The sequence below is a fragment of the Serinus canaria genome, chromosome 4A (assembly GCF_022539315.1).
Source record: "Serinus canaria isolate serCan28SL12 chromosome 4A, serCan2020, whole genome shotgun sequence".
Lineage (NCBI taxonomy): Eukaryota > Metazoa > Chordata > Aves > Passeriformes > Fringillidae > Serinus > Serinus canaria.
Window position 1 is genome coordinate 12,588,743 of NC_066318.1, and position 17,683 is coordinate 12,606,425.

Genomic DNA, 17,683 nt, shown 5'->3' on the forward strand with positions numbered 1-17,683 from the left:
GGAGTTGGCCTGAGCTGGGGGAAAATTGTAGGATATTTCTGGTTCTATTAATCTGAGATGTGCAAACTTAAATTCAGTTTTAAAACAGGCAAATTTTGAGGGGGCTCATAACACAGCCACATTCAAGGCCCAAACTTCTGTTCCTTGTGCTCTTTGCCTTGCATGCTGCAGGAGCTGAGGGAGATGCAGCCAGGGGCATGCAAACCCTGTTTGCAGGAACCAGATGTTCTATGAAACTGCACTTGCTTCCCTGCTTTCACATCAGCTGAAGATGCAGTGCTGTACACTGGGACTGAGCTGCAGCACACAACTTTTTGAAGACTCAGAGCTTGAGAGGGTTTATTTCTCAGCACGAAGGACCAGAGGGTTTCTGTTTATTCTTAGCTTGCTGTCACTGAAGTGCTCAGCTGTCTTGTTCAGTTCAGGTGCACTGCTTTTACAATGAAAGCCAAATAACCTTTGCCTCCTCCTGGAAGAAAAGCAAAAATCCTCCATCCTAACAAAAAATATCAGCATAGCAATGATCTTTAAAATGAATAACTGAACCAGGAACTTGTGCTTAAACAAACAAGTGTGGTTTTGTCACAATCTTATTGCCAGCATGTATTTTGATAGAACTTTATGGTAGAGAGGATCTGTGTAAAGCAGGGACATCTGAGTGCTCTAGGTAGGCTGCTTCATTCTGGAGAACTGAAGCTCTCATTGAAGAGTCTGACAGTGAGTTCTCTCTTGAAACTTACTCTTGATGCTAAGGGAGGAAAAGGTGAAGAGATGAAACAATGAGATCTGCTGTACTTGGGAGTGTCTTTTGGTTAAACTTCAACAGCTCCTTTTGTGTTAGAAGCAAAGGCACCTGTGTGAATTGAGACAGAGAGCTCAGACTGGTAAAAATCAGAATGACTCTGCTAAAAGAATGCCAGCTTTGACCAGCTCAGCACCTGATCCATCTGCCCTTGCAATGACAAAACCTGCTGAGGGATCCAAAACCTGCTCCTGCCACACCCAAACATGGGCTGGGGTGAGAGCCATCAATGTCTTCCCACTGCTCACACACCTTGGGGGAAGATGAGGTGTAATGAAGCGCTGACCTAAAAGACAAGAGCCCCTGAAGAGATAGATGCTATCAAAATGTCATCTAGATAAATAAGGACCCAAACTCCTAGTATCTTAAGTAGCTGGGCTATTGATTAAAGAATCATGATAAATGAGTATAGGGCTGTGAATTAGATCAATACCATCAACCTTAAAAGTCAATCTCCTGTACCAGCTTGAGGAGAGACTAAAAAAAATGCACTCAGGAGAACCACAAATCCTTGGGCTGATGGTGGCCTTGAGGCTTTGAGCTTTTCTCTGTCATTTCTTCTCTTCCTTTGTTTCTCTGAATAGACTTTAAAAAGCTGGTAGAAGAGAGGTTTATGCCTGGTAAATATTTAACAGTTCACAAAACTAGGTAAGATGACCAAAACCCAGGCCTTGCAGTAGCTATGAATGTCTGTAGGACATTGTTAGGGTACAGCAGAACAGAAACATTTCTGTGGCAATTGTGCTAGAAGTACAGGGTCAAATCCCCAGATGTGCTGGACAGATGTTGACCCTCTTGGGATGAGTTCACACCCACAAAGAAAGAAACTGTAAAGTTTCCTGTTTTGTTGAAAAAGGGACCATGTGCTTGGGATATTCTGCAAAAAAAGAAGTCTTTCTACAAGGATAAGAAAGAAAGAAATTACTGGATTTTGGAAAATAAAGTACCCTTGCTCTGTGTAGTTCTCTGTCTGAGGCTTGGGAGTGGGGAGTTGGCCATTTTAGCACAGCAGGTTTTGGAGCAGACTAAAGATGATGGTGCTGTGCTGAAGCAGAGCTTGTGCCTTGCAATAGGGCTCTGCATGGACCAGGGCTTCATTAATTCCTGTTTCTAGGCCCATATGGGCCTTTTTGGGTAAGCTTCAGCAAAGTCATGTAATCTTTTCCCCTCTCTGTTTTTTGCATCTACAAAACAGAAATGTGTAATTCCTATTGGATGCTGATATGTTTCATTTGTATCACGTATTTTTGTTATTCTTGCAGAAGAATTGCTCCAGGGTTGTTTAAAGCACCTTCCTTTGTTTGCCTACATCTCTTCAAAATGAAGTTGTAGCAACCACAGCTCAACACCAAGGGCTGTTGGTTGTAAAGACTGGTAAGGATGTTTGTAGGAAGTATTTTCTTTGTTTTCTTTTGGAGGGAGAAGTCCTAAGATACCCAGTCCTTGTTCTTGACTTTTGAAGTCTTAAATTCTTTGATTATGGTTAATTTTAGAGGTTATAGGTATGGCATTTATATCTCACTGTGAGGGAGAGACTTTCTTTAGTGTTTCTGCACTCAGACAGGACTCAGCACAGACATTGCCTGCAAAGGCGTGCTTTATTGATCTGCTTTTGGAAAGTTTCATACAAGTCAGAATCTGTGAACAACCTTTTCTGACTGTATGCAACAATTGCAATGAGAATTTGTTTTATGATGCTGTTAAGAGGCTTTCCCAATACTAATATGAGAACTGTATCTCTGCTGGTAATCTGTGTGTGTGTTGATTTTAATAGAGCACTCTCTTGTCATCTGACTTCTCAGGATGATATTAACCCCCTGTGCAGATATCTGGCACTTGTGCATCACTTGACTTGCCTTTTGACATGTTAATTGTGATTGAAATGATACCTAATACTTCTGCTGGTTTACTTCAGAGAATTGAATTTCCTGCAAGCTAGGTAGCAGCTCTCATACAGAAATCATCTCCTTCCTAGAAGCATCCTCATCTTCACCTTCAGAGTGCTGATGCTCCCACCTGAAATAAAGAGACAAGCTCTCAAAAATCTGTTGAAGAGTAGAGGTCAGGGGGATTGCTTGGGAGCAAGCTGTCATTTGTGGTCTTTTATGGAGGGCAAGATCCTCAGCAAGTGGTAATGTGTAGGAAGGAGAACTGCATCTGAAAGTAGGTGTCTAGGGAGATCCAGTCCCCTTTTCAGTGGGGGTAGGAGTATTTCAAAAGGATCAGTGATGCAGTAGGCCATCAAATTGCTTTTAATCTTTACATGATTCTTCTTCTTTCTATTTGTATTAAATAAAGAAAAGTTAAGGAAGTATTTTCTGTTGTTGTTGGGAATATGTTTTCCAAATTGTGATTCTAGAAAACTAAAAAAAAAAAATTAAAAATGGACTCAATTTGAAATGCTAAATGAGGACCATAATGAGATATCCAAAGTATTGCCAAGTGAATTTAATCACTTTCTGATCCTAACAGCCACACAATTCAACTCTTTCTTAGCATAATTAAGCAAGTGACAATGAGGATGCTATTCCAAGACATGGTAATGAGATGCTGTGGGGCCTGAATTCAGCTGGAGGGGATTTCCTATTAAATATTTATTGTATGTGCAGCTTCTTCAGTAGCTAGAAATATAGAAGAGGGAATTTAGCCAAATCGAACCTCTTTTCTGAAATTAATATGTGAAAAACTGAAGAGCTGCCACCACTTGGTTTTGGACTGACTATTATTTTTGGCCTGCAGGCTGAATTCAGCATCAATAAATATCATTGTTTGTGTAGGAGGAAAATAAATATGAGGAAGCTAGAATGTAGGAAAATGGAAAGGGGTTGAGGAAGAAATAGGAATGTGACAAACCAATTAGAGACAGTACAAATGATAAAATTCAACAGGAATTAACTAATGAGGGGCTGTAGAATGCTGAAAGGTTTAAGGGGAAAAAACCCCAAAATGTAGAAAGGAAATGGATAACAGAAATTAAGGTATAATAAGACTTTTAAGCATAGTGAACATTTAATTTTGGATCCAGGGGCAAGTAAATTATGCTTTCATCACATTGCTTTTGAGAGTTTATGGATGTTGTGGAAGCCATGGCCAACCTATGTTTGACTGAAACTGCAGGAAAAAGAGCTCTGTTGAGGTCCCGGGGATTTATATTCCATTGGCACATAAGCCCAAGAAGAATGCTATTTAGGCTCCAAAACTGAGCTGGGGCCTTCTTGGTTATTGATTTTCTCCAAAAAATCCAGCTTGCTTTAAACATCTTCAAATGTCCTGATCATCTTCCATACTGTCTTATGACACTTACGATAAAGGAAAAAATGAAGTCAGAGCAGAATTTATTCTTTATTAAACTGGAAGCACCCAAAAGAAATTTGGGAGGTGTTGAGAGTGGCTTTTTTTTTTTCTTTTTTTCTTTTTTTTTGGGTTTTTTTATTTTTGTTTGTTTGTTTGTTTTTGGTTTTTTGGTTTTTTTTTTTTGTTTAAACCCAACTGGTGCATCAGGAAATGTATTCTGAAATGCCTTCTTGTTCCAGGCTGGAATGTGCAGGGACAACAGGTGCTGGGGGTGCAGGGCAGTGCAGGTGCAGGGGGACATGGAGGTGGCTGCAGCCTGAGCAGGGCGCAGCAGCCCCACTGCTGGGGGAGCCACTGACCCTACTCCCCTGCCTTGCCCTTGGGAGCTGCCTGACTTGTAGGGACTGGCCTTTGGCAGAGTGCACTGCAAGTTCTTTGCACCTTTATTTTCTCCATGGCTTTGAGAAGCAGATGGATAGCTGAGAAATGAATGAGAGCTGGGAGAGGAGTGAAGCACTATTAGCTCCCATGCAGAAACTGTAACCTTGCCCTCTTTGCTTCCTCACACACCTATTCAGTTCTTGGGGTTTGCTGAACTTCTTTCCTTGTGTGTTGGGAGTGATGGCTGTGGAGTATATTGGAATTCCAAGAAGAAACTGCTATGTAAATAATAATAATTCCTGTCATACTTGCTAAATGGCACTCATAATTTAAAAAAAGTTTTTGGCAATAGGATCAAATTAACTTGATGAGAAAGCTCTTTTTTCTTGTAAAGTACTAGGAAAGCTGTGAGACAGGAGGTGCAATTAATTATCTCACTTGGATTAAAAGCTCTTTTATTTGATATTTGATCTCTTATTACTTGATTTCCCACAAAATTGCTGGTAACGTGCAGTCCCACTTAATAGCTCATTAGCACTCCGGTAAGGTGGTCAGGTTTGTGTATAATAAAGCAGTTGCTGGCTAGCAGTGAATGATTTCAGCCATAATTAATTAATTAAATGTGTGTAAAACATGGTTCATTAGCAAGGTGTGTGACAATCTCATGGTGTCCAGTGCTGTCCCTCTAATCGTGTAATGGGCGTGATGCTCCTGCAGCACTGCTTCATTAGCTTCCAGCTTCTGCTGCTGTTATTTGGGTAACAGACCTCTGATTTCCAGGGCTTGTTCCAGTGACCTGGTGCTGTTGGCAGGAATAGTTTACGGTAACCAATCGAACAGCATTTCTTCCTCTTTTCACTTAAAACCCACACAATTAGAAATTATTGCTATAGCTTAGCAGCAGTAGCAGAACAATTGCTAGGGAAGCTGGAAATCTCAGTTCAACTGTAGTTCAGGCAATAACTATTCTTTATACTCAATTATGCACTGTAACCCATTAGGGAAGTCTGTGGTTTCCTGATGTAGTTTTTTTTCCCCTCCTGTGTTACAGCAAGGTTGCAACTGGCTGCAAGTATATTAGAAATTGGTATGGTTGTACAATTATTCTGCAGGCTGTCTTACTTCTGTCCACTATATTTATCTGGCACATTTAGAGACAGAACAAAGCCAGGGGGTTCAGACCTTTAACCCAGATGTTGTTAAGTGTGGAAGAATACTAATCTGCAGAACTGTGGTGTAAAGCCATTAGAAAGTCATTCTTCAGACCTGCTAGATCCAGAAATAAGTTACTACTGAGACTTCTGGGCCCTGATGATGATTGTCTGCTCACAAAAGAAAAGTTTGAGGAGAGGTTTACTTGCACCACTTGAAACCTTTTGCATTCAATCTCTGTGAAAATGGGATTGACTGGTTCTGTCAACATCCTGGTTTGCTTTCACAAGCAAGGCAAAAACATGTCTGAGTTTTTGAGAGAATCTGTGGGTGTGATAATAACAAATTCAGTTAAGGGGGATATGATAATCCCCATTGTAGTGAGTAAAGGCATTAAGAATGTTGATCTTCCTTGGTTTTAGTTAGGTTCAATTGTACTGAGCATGAGGTTCTTGTTCTGATGCTTGTGCATTTGTTCTTGTGGAGCTGTTTCTCTGTGCCACGTGGTTCTGTGGTTAGGAGGGAAGGTGGGTTTGTGGTGTTTATGTTATGGTTTTGTGCTGCTTTGTTTCTGAATGAATTCCCAGAGAGCTTTGGCACTCTGTGATATTGATACATGAAGCCTGCAGTAATGATGGCTCTGGCTGTTGTTCAGAAATATGGTTTTACAGGATTACTGTCATATTTGACTGGTATTTAATTAACTTTCTGTTCCTGATGTTTGCCATAGTCAGAACATGCACAGGGAGTTTCCTTCTCCAGTGGGTACATTGGAAGTCATTAATGAAGTTATGAGGGGACTAGAAAAGGGTAATGTGTGTGTCCTGGTTCTGGTGCCTTTTATGCAACCATTTCCACACCTGAGGCATAGGTAATTTCAGGACTGGGTTCATTTTGGGGTTAGTGTGTTAAGGTCTCTCTCTAAACAGCCTTTCTAGATTTCTCCTGTCCAGAGGAAGTCCCCTGCTTCCTCTGCAGGAAGGATTTGCTCATTCAATGGTGCAGATTATTGTGGTGTGACTTTGACCTAAGCTTTTGGATTGGATTGTCTGAATATTGTGCTTCATCCAAAATGTTACTGAAACACTGCAATACCCACAGAGATTTTATCTTTTTAATTAAAATACATCTAACTATGAAGGACAAAGAGAAATAAAGTCACCAAATGCAGGGAAAATGTCACTGAGAGGAACACTTCCAGTTTCAGGAGTTGTCTACTTGCTCCAATTCCATTTCACTGCCATAAGTGTGGAAATGAGCAAGTAGCTACAGGCCAAATATGAATGTGCAAAGCTGCTCTTCCCATCCCTTTATTTTGAGCATCCCTCACATGCCAGTTATGTGCTGCCAATGCCTTGAAAGCCATTAGCCCTCATTGCAGTGTTTTTAAGTCTTATCTTTCAAAGTTCCCCTATAATTTGTTTCTTTCCAGAGGCAGGCAGTGAAACCTGGTTTTTTTGAGTGTCGATTTCTGAGGCTTTTCATGGTTTGTAGGTTTTGGTATTTGGGATTTTTTTGTTGTTGTTTTGGTTTTGGGGGTTTTTTATGCAGAAGGTTTTTTTAAAATAAGGACATATTATTTCCTCCTCCTTGAGTCTTCTTTCCCTCCATTATTACAATTTTCAAAAATGTAGATATTTCCTAAATGTTCCAAATACAGAAGAGACTGTTCCACAGCTCTGCCTTTAATGGAGTGAGCAGATTGCAGTAAGAATGCGGTGCTGCTCAGTAAATTTAATGACTCTATGAAGATAAATGTTTCCCTTCCAAAGCCCCTTCTTGTCAGAATACATTTAATACCACCATTCCTTTGAGAACTAAATTCCTGTAGCACTTTGCAGCATATTAGCATGTTTTTCTCACCACATGAAATTGCACTTCAAGCAAGAAATAATAATGTTTCTGCATCCCCTTGTACATTTTTATTACTGCCAATGAATAGGAGTAAATTAACTATTATGGCTAACATTATTCACAGGGACAAATTCCTAACTAATTTTACAGAGAATAATAAATAACTGAATAAATTAGATGCCTTTAATTTCACATGTGAATTATCAAAGATTCCTCTGAATAGGAGGAATAGGGGCCAGTTGATTTTACAAACAAGATACAACTCAATAAGAAAAGCTCTAGATGTGTGTCCACTCGTCTTTATTTCCTTTTATCCTCCCAAAAGTATAATAAATATCCTTATTATTACATGTGATTCCTATGAAAACAGGTTTCTCCTGTCTAATTATTTGTTTCTATCTTTGTTTATGCAGATACTAATCTGGGAGATGAGCCATATTTTGCTGTTGATTGCTTGGATGCTGCTCTGATTGATGGCAGTTATTGTATGGTTTGCTTCATCTGCAGACCTCAGAGTGCTTTTTCAAGACAAACTCATTGTAGCCTTTTACAATGAAGGAAACTGAGGCTCAGAGTGATTGGGGTCTTGAAATACTCAACATGTCCACATCAAAGCCTCAGTGGATCTTAGGCCATCCAAAGATTCTCTTATCACTTGACCAAAGAATTAGTCCTAGAAAAGAGCCTATTAAAAAAATATATATATTAGTATCAAGTTAATTAGGGATCACTCTTCATTCAAGCATTTTAAAGTGTGGTTAAAATTATTATCAAAATATAAATATATTTCCGTATTATTCACCAATTTCAATTTTTCCACATTCTTGAATATGAAAAAATGGGAATATTTGCCCATGAATTTCTGAACTGTGGAGAAAAAAAGCCATGAAAAAGTTTCTGCTTATTCAAAATCTGTTGGCAACAAAGTATTTCATTGAACAAAAATGGTATTTAACCAGGATATTCTAGAATTCTTCTTGATAATTTTAAAATTGTATTTCAAGTTCATGTGCTTGATCATTATGTTTGCTTTTCTGTCTGTGTTTAGGCATGTGCACACACACACTCTTAAACCTCCTTTGGCTTCCTTCTGAGCTGGTGCTGCACTGGTTTTTCCCAATAGTACATGGGCATCCAGCAGTGCCCCACAGGGCGAGTTTGGCTGCAGGTGCCAGTGGTGAGAACATCCCTTCTTAGCCATATTTGCCACCTAATTCCCTTGAGTAACCCACAAGGGTCTGCCTTAAGCCTCCAATCTGAGGAAACTGAATTTCCAGTTCTGTATATGGAGGTGAAAAGGGCCAGGTTTAGCAGGAATCTGTTCTGACAGTGCTGCCCCTGTGTGTTGGAGGTGGAGGAGAAGGTAGGGTGCCCACATCCCATAATGCAGCATCTGGCTCTGTGTTGGAGGCACCTGTGAGTGTGTAACAAGAGCTGCCATTGCTGATTCTTTGGGGAGGGCTGCAGGAAGGGTGAGGTCTGAGTGGTTTAACATATATATCTCCACTATTCCTCTGCTATAAATTTATATCTCCATTCCTCTGAAGGTGAGCATGAAGATGTGTGGGTGCTGTTATAACTAGAGCTATTGAAAGACAATCTGTGAAAAGTGTTTTTTACTGAGTGGAAAATTGCATCAAAGGTTTGGTGAAAAATGTCTGTTCTCCTTGAAAAATTCAAGTTCCTTATTGGAAGCCACACACACATACCTCTCCCAACCTCCAGCACGGAGCAATTTTTATCACTATGCATTATTTTATTTGGCTTATCCTTATTTTGTTACAGAAAAGGATTTCCCTCCCTAACTGGTTTATTTCAATCTGAAGAATATTCAGAATACCACGGGGAGAATCACACAACAGCTTGGTTGGAAAACACCTTTCAAGGCCACCTAGTCCATCACCTCCATGTAGATCTTATTGCTGCGACCCCTGTCCCATCTGACCTTCAGTGTTGCCCTGGGTGGGGCATCCCCCACCTCTCCTGGCAGCCTGTGCCTGTTGATGTGGCACTGACTGCCAGTGCTGAGCATCTTGGAGTCCCTCAGTCCCTGAGCTTTGTTTCTTCCCCTCCTCTGTTCCCCTGCAATAACTGTTGTAAATTAAGCAGTTACTTCTCTTCCTACAGTTTCAAAGCACCAAAGATGTCTGTGAGCCCTTTACCTTTGATGCTAGTTTCCTGTCAGAACGTGTGTTTTGGCATTGCAACATCCTGAAAAAGTTTAATCTGAAGCAGAAGAACTGTAAAACGAAGAGAGCAATTATACACAGCCCAGAGCCCCAAGCAGCTGAAATGACAACAAAGTTTCATCTGTTTATTAGGTTAGCTCTGTTTAGGATAAAATGCTATTAGCAATTTATGAAGAGGAGAGTAGGACTTTGAAATTGAATATCTGTCAATTAAATCTGAAAATCTTAATATGAAATGCTTTTAAAAGTCAAATAACATCTATTAAACCTCCAGATTTAGTAAATGAGAACAGGCTGTACTGTGGGTATTCACTAAAGTAAAACTTGTGTATGACAACAGAATCTTACCTGGGAGTGGTAGGGGATCTCCTTGTAGACAGAGAGGAAAAACGAGGAATTAAAACAGCCTTCTACTCTTCAAAGGGAATTACTATGTAAAGATGGCTACAGTTGTCAAGGCAACTTTGCTTTTATGAGTGCTCCAAATATGGGCTCTGAAATTCCTTCCTTCCCTGCACCTCCCCCTCTTTCCCCACCACAAAAAAGACCCCAGACCCAACCCAAAACTCAAGAACAACCCACATAAATTTCTTTAGATAATTTCTATTTTTCCACAGAAAAACCTTGGGTAAAAATACCTGAAAATTGACATTTTTTCCTAGATGAAATAATAAAAAATCAGCCAATATTTGGAATTGATATTTCTGTCTGTAACTTGTTCTTGGTAGTTAGTGATTAAGGTCTAGTGTTTAACAGGGTGGACTGGGGATCCTGCTTGGAGTATGGGGAGAAGAAAAATAGACATTGATAATCTTTAATGTAGAAGCAACTTCTGAGCTCTTTAGTTTCAATAGTATCCTTTTGTTCTGTGTTTGCACACCACTCAGTTCTTGTACAATCTGGGTCCACTCACTGGGATAAGTCACTAAAACCTCTTTCTTTAGGCTTGAAGGTAAGCGTGGAGAAGAGCACAAATCCTTTAGCTGACTCTGTTGAAGAGGGTGGCAGGGCAGCCTGGGTGAGTGGGATTTGCTGTTCCCTTTGCTGCAGAGTGCCTGCCTGACTTGTCCTGCTGGGTGGCCTTTTCTGTTATATTGCATTTTCACCTGCAGATTGAACACTGAGAGTGACAGCCTGGTGCTGCTGTGTTTACTGACACACAGATCTTGCAGCTCTGCCCTCACGGGACCCTTTGCTCTCCAGAGCAGAAACCATCTTTTGGTGTGTGCAAATGTCTGATGTACAACATCTGCAGCAAGGGCACAGGGTTTGTGATCAGCACCTAAAGTTTGACAGCAGTAACATCAGTATTTTCTGTCTCCATGCCTGTGGGCCAGGCATGAATGCTTTAAATGGTTTGTATACCACAATATAATCTTCACTGAAGCTGCCTCAGACTTTCTTATTTGGTCACAATAATACTGACAATAATCCTTGTTTATACTGATAATGCAAAAAAGAAGGACAATCTTGTACTTAAAGCCCAAAGTTCAGCTTTCTGACCTATGGTACAGGAATATGAATAATTCCTTTTTCACTGCATCTTGCAGTACTTAAAATGAAAGCTCTGCAGGGCAGATGCTGTATCTTAGTGTGTGTCTATGTGGTACCTAGGATATGCTCTGATCTCAGCTGAGCCATCAAAGTGATGCTTTATCACCTGTAATGTCAAAGAACAGATGTAGCTCAGTTTTTTCTGAGCAATAAGAAGGGTTTATATCCTTCCTGTGGTGCCACACTTGAAAATCAATATGAAAAAGCTGTTGGTTTTGAGCAAGTTAATAATGCACAAAATTTGTCACAATCCTTATGTTAAATGATGGTTTCTGTGGTTTCATCTTTGTGGTGGTAGTGCATGACAGTATAAAACTTTTCTGAACAAGCTCCTTACATTTTTACATTGGTTCCAGGAATTGTCTTTGCCATGATACTGGTTGGTGGTTGAACCTTAATTCCAGAGACCACACCTGGCAGACACCATTACCCATCCTTTTTTTCTAGACCTTCTGTGAGGTATCTTGCAGAGTACCTTGTATAATCCCCTGTGGATCCAAAGCAGGGCTATAACACAGGCTGGTGAATGCCTCTCACAGGGATGGGATTCTGATTTCCAGAGCAGATCAAATAGTCCACTGTTGGATGGTTAAAAAGATAGAGATCAAAAAAGGACAAAGCTGTGCTTGGGCAAATAAGAAAAAACAAAGGTAGTTGTGATGAAAATATTATGATGCATTGTATTAAGGAATCCCAGGATCTCTATGCACACTGACAGAGTGAAGTCAATTATAAATTTTATTTGATTGAACCATTGATAGGCATAAGACTACACAGACATGGGAAAATAAATTTTTGCTGTAGGAAGGATGTATTTTTTCTAAAAATTCTCTTCACTATCTCAGACCTGCAGACAATGGTTCTGGGGCAGAAGGTGTGAGATCTTTGCTTCTGAATTAATTTGGATTACTTTTAAAATCTATAGAAACAATGTGTTTTCTAGGCTGTGATTTACCTGAGTCCTTTTGATGTGCACTTTAGGACAAGATGAACATGTAAAAAAATCTTTCTCTCTAGGGGCTATAAAGTCATACTGGACAAGTAGCACCAGCAATCCAAGTTTGGTTCCTCCCCACCTGTTGGGACCATATAATCCTCAGGACCCAGTTGCCTAAGGGCTGGACTGGAGTTGATAAAGAGGTATTTCTGAGACATCCTTTTTTCCCAGCATTTCCTGTCTTTTGAAGGCCCTTACTTCAGTGTGGGGCTGAGCTGCTTTAGCTGAGTCTCTCTTCCCAGGGAGCTGTTCCTTCTCAAAGGTGTGAGTGGTGCCCAACTGCCAAAGGACAAATACAGTTGTGGCAAGGGGGGAAAACATTCCCAAACTCATGCCTGAGCTCTTGACAAGTTCCCCTCTGCCAAGACACTTTTTCTTTCATGTTAATATGACTCTCCTGTGTGTATGTTGGTTTTATTTTTTGGTGGAACACATAAAGCACTGGTGCTTGTCTCCAGTCCGGCAGGTTTGAATGTACCCATGATAAATAGTTCAGAAAAAATGTTATAATACGAAAAGTATAGCTCAACAAAAAGTTAAGCAACATTGGCATTTGCTACTATGTAAACACCAGTTGTTAGGAAACGATAAGCATTATTGATATCCCAAATGTATGTATTAGTGGGAATGATGTTAGGTAAAATGTTAACATCTGTCAAGACAATATAAACAATTATAAGTAACTTTCTTTTAATGATGCAATTAAACCATAACAAAAGGTGCACTGTAAATTAACATGACACCACCCCAGGTTTATGTATTTTAGGGCATAAATTCCAGTCTGCCTACGAAAATAAACAAAGTTTCCAGAAAATCCCTTCAGAAAAAAAAAAACACCTCTGCTAAAGCTTTATGAAATAAAGTCTGGGAACTGAGATTGTTATTAAATCTGACCTTGATCAGATTTTTATTATGTCAGAAAAAATGGTTCTTGAGAGACAGAGTTGTCATGGGATTAGAGTACATCTACAGCAAGATGTTTCCATGGCAACAAATCAAACACCATTTCCTAAGTCTGCAGTCGTCTGCCTCAAACCCATGAACTTAGCATTGAATAATTATAGAGAAATGCTGTAATGTTGTGTAAAGAGAGGGGGGAAAATAAATCAATCTGGAGGCAGTGATTTATTTTAAAATGCCAATTAACCCCATAAGTGTGATTGTTTGGAGCTTCTGTTGGTGGCGACAGGTCCCACGTAGGTATTTGGTTTTACAAATTGAAAGCATAATTTTTTTGTCACACATAACCTTAAAAAAAAGTGGAAGACGAATCATAATTCCACCAGAATTAATGAAGTCTGAAAGTTATGTATAAAAGCTGTAATAGAAATTCAGAGTTGTGTCAGGGACTCAAGGCAGCAACGGCACATGATACTCTACCTGAATTCTCCTCATGTCTGAAGGATCTGAAAACATACTTGATATGGGTACGTGTTTAGTCTCCTACAACCAATGAGCTATCTAAATTCATAGGCTCCAATGTCACACAGCTGTAATCTTGGTGGAAAGTTAAACCAGTGAACACATCACCACTTAGAACTCGGGGAGTGAGTTAAGGCTATTTAGTTTATCAGTCTTTTACCCATTCTGCCATAATTGTATTACCAATGTGTGGTTCTCCTCCAGAAGCTGCACCTTCTGAGTTTATCTGCTCTGTGGTGACATCTGGCTCTGTCTCTCTCTCTTCCTCTTCTCCCAACCCCCAAAATGGAATGTGCTCTTCCTCCCCAGTTACTGGGAGGTTTCTAAGGTGCCTCTGAGATATTTTGTACCACCAGTTTAAAAGACAAGCTGTGTTTTGACATTGCACCTGATGAATGACCTTTAATAAAAGGCCACAGGTTCACTATAGAGGCAGAGTCCTTGAGCACTGAGTGCAAATAGCCCATGCCTGCTTCCTACATCTCGGGTGCCTGTTACTCCACAAAGGGGAGGCTGAAAAAGGGTGTTGAGAGAAGCTTTGGAAACCATAAGTTTGAGACTCAGTAGTGACACTTTGTCCATGCTGTTGTAATTGCTCACACAGCTGCCTATTCTCATCTTCAACAAGGTCTGTCTAACAGAAAGATTTTGGGAGGGCCATTGCAGTGCATTTATTCCAGCTACTAATAGTTTGATTAGTGACAGTCGGCGTCTCACGATTAGGTTGCAGAAAGCCAGTGAAGAGAGAAATGTGCTAATGGTGGATTGCAGACTGCAGCAGCAGATCTGCTGTCACAAGCTAACACTAAATTGGCCTCTGACTGCAATATAAATTCTGATGAAAAGTGAGGATTTTATTTTGCAGCATGAATGGTCTTAAGAGAAACTGATGTAGCCTTGAATCTGATCAAAGCTGCTGCTTTCTCCTTTCTGCTGGTTGACAGGTTCATTCACCTGACCCTGTTTCAGCTACCCTTGCTGCTGGCGTGGCCCAAGGAAATTTGTTTCCTGATGTGGTGATGAATCAATGTTCTGTTCCAGATCAGGTCATTTGATACCTGTGGGCTGTAGGTGAGTACCAGTCAGATTTTCTCAAGAAATGCTGTGGAAAAAGTGCTAGAATTGGGACTTGTACAGTATTCCTTTGCCTACCTCAGGAAGCAAAGGAATACTGCTTCACACTCTAAACCAGAAGCTGTATCTTATTTTAATTCAAAAGATCTGTGGGGGCATTTGTGTAATTTTAAAATCAGTGAGTCAGAATAAGGTAAATGCTGCAGCTGAAATTTTCATGTAGATTGAAATGATAGGAATCTTTCACTTCTTATGTGTGCACAATTTACAGCCATTAAAAGTGTATTAGTGTCATAGAAAATGGGAAAATTGTTTGTTCCCTAAAGGTGTAAGGAAAATGATACTCTTCTGTTCACAATAGGGAATTATTAATAAAGATGGATGAGTGATCCCTCTCTGAAATATATGCTGTTTTTAACATAGATAAAAATATTGGTAATATTCTGAATTTTTAATGGAACACACTTATAAATATTTGTATTTTCTTTTCCTCATTAATTTTTTTACAGTAATAAGCCCATTGGTAAAGGAAGTAGCCAAAAATCATTACCATGGCATCACAGATTTCAGTGAATCTCTCTTCCCAGCAGCCTAGTGAGGCAGAAGGAAGTCTTTCTGGTTTTTACAGTTTGAGAACACAGCCTCTGAGAAGAGATGTATATTTTTTTTCTAACAACTTTCTTAATACCTTCACAAATTCCAGGTGGTGCATAGCTGCACCACTGACTACATGAAAACTCTGGAGTCTAAGAACTTCCCAGCAACACACCAGCTCTACTTAGCAGATAATGGGTTTTAAGCAGCCTTTTGCAAGGCTGTGGTTACATTCCTCGGTGTTGGCCCAAACTTTTCAATGAGGCCCACGCTCTCAGGCAGTGACACTCCAGTCTTTGGAGGCCACTGTGCCACCCACAGATGGACACCACAGGGAGTGGGCAGGCTTTGCTAGAAGGAATTAACTTCCAGCTGAGGCCTTTGATCACCAGGCTTCATCCCCTCCTGATGAAGCAAAGTTACCTGAATGTGAGGAAGACGACAGTGCCACTGGAAGCAGTGTGTTGCTGCAGGTGTGGCAGAAGAGCCAGGAGAAGGAAGACTGCTGCAAGACATGCATCCAACTTGGCAAAGCCCAGTGGGGCTGTTCTGTGCAGGTCACCTCTGAGTCATTTACCTCCAGAAATGAAGAGGTGCTTCAGTCTATGCACCACTCGGGTCCTTCATGATGGCCTAACCCTTAAATTAAAATATACAAAATGTGAAAGCTACCACAGGCTTATGAAAATGGGTTTGTGGGTGGAGCATGGCCCATTAAATGACATCAAAGTCCTCTAGGAGAACACAAAAGAGCTGAGCCATGCCCTGTCATTGCAGTGGGCCCCTGGTTGTGTAATAATTAGCCTTGACTCCATGATTCACAGAAGGCTAATCAATCTCTTTATTATAACATTATTAAGAAACCCATTGCTTTTATAGACAGTTACAATACACCTGGACCTAACTGGTCCTCCAATCCAAACACCATCACCATTGGCTAATTAGGAAACAACCCTTTGGTAAACAAATATCCATAACACATTCCACATGTTCACAATAACAGGTGCAGCAAGGTAAGATAAGAATTTTTTCCCGTTCTTTTCTCTGATCTTCTCACAGCCTTTCCCAGAAAGGCCTGGGAAAGTTACATGATGCTCTCTGTGGCCAGAGAGCTGCTTCCACAATGTCCCTTTTCTGGTATGACTCATATACACCTGCATCATGTATAAGTCTCTGGAAATGTCACCCTGTTATCTTTTGCCCACTAGTTGTCAAGTTATGTTTAAGATTTGAGACATGTTTCCAAATGTCTTTTTTTTCTGTCTTTATTTCAACAAGAGAAGTGTGTAGAGGTGTCAGTCCCTACATGGATGTGCCATCCTGGTGGATTTTTACAGCAGAGGTGGGTTATATGAACCTGCATAGATTAAAAAGCACAAAGTAACCAGAGATGGGACTTTTTACCATACTCAGGTCATACTGCATGTTTATTGCTGTTTGTTTACAAGATGGTTGAGATACACAATTACTCTTAATTGTTATGTGTGGAAATATCCAAATGTTACTTTTTTTCCCATTTTCTTCACACTGAATTCAGCACTTTTTCCAGGAGATTGCTCTATCCTCAACTGATGGAGGATGGGAGGAAGCACAAAACCATCCGTAACCATGACTCACCTGGTCTAAGGGAGGAGACTGCACTGCACAGGTCCTGAGACCTTTGGGCAGTGAGTTTCTGGCTGGATGTGGCTGCTCATGTTGGGGGGCTGTGGTGAGTTGAGCCAATGAAGAAGGTCTGGACAGAGCAGGATTGTGGCTCCTCCTCTGGAGCCAGGTCAGTGACTCACTTGCAGTGAGTCAGAAGACCTGTTTTGGAGTATGATTTCAGAAGAGCTACCCAGTTTTCAGGGTTTTCCACTGAGGTCCACATACCTTCTCCCTGCAGGCTCAGAAATGCTCCAGCTCTCATTCTTCATAATTGTTGGAGACTCCTCGAGCCAGATGCCTGCAGGAGAGCACATAGTTATGGGATGAGGACTTCTTGTTGCCAGTGATGGTGCTTCTTGGTCAAATGAGAACACTCTTGGGCAAATGATGTGAGGTCAGAAGTCTGAAAAAAATTAATCTGGATGAATCAGACTACACTGAGTCCATGCATTTATGTGTAACATTCCTGGAACATCTTTTTGTATAATTAAATCTTAGACTTACAGGTTGTGTATCCCATGTAAACACGGAGCTGCAGATGACTGCCAGAGCAACCAAACACAAACTGAAAGCAAGAAACATAATCAGAGTTATTTTCCCTCTCTAAAGGAGGGAAAATCACTCTGAGGGAAGCTCAGGAGAAAACTTTAGTGTGAGGAGAGACTGAAAAGTCTGGGCCAGTTGAAGAGACTGAGGGGAAACCTCGTCATGGTATAAAAAGGG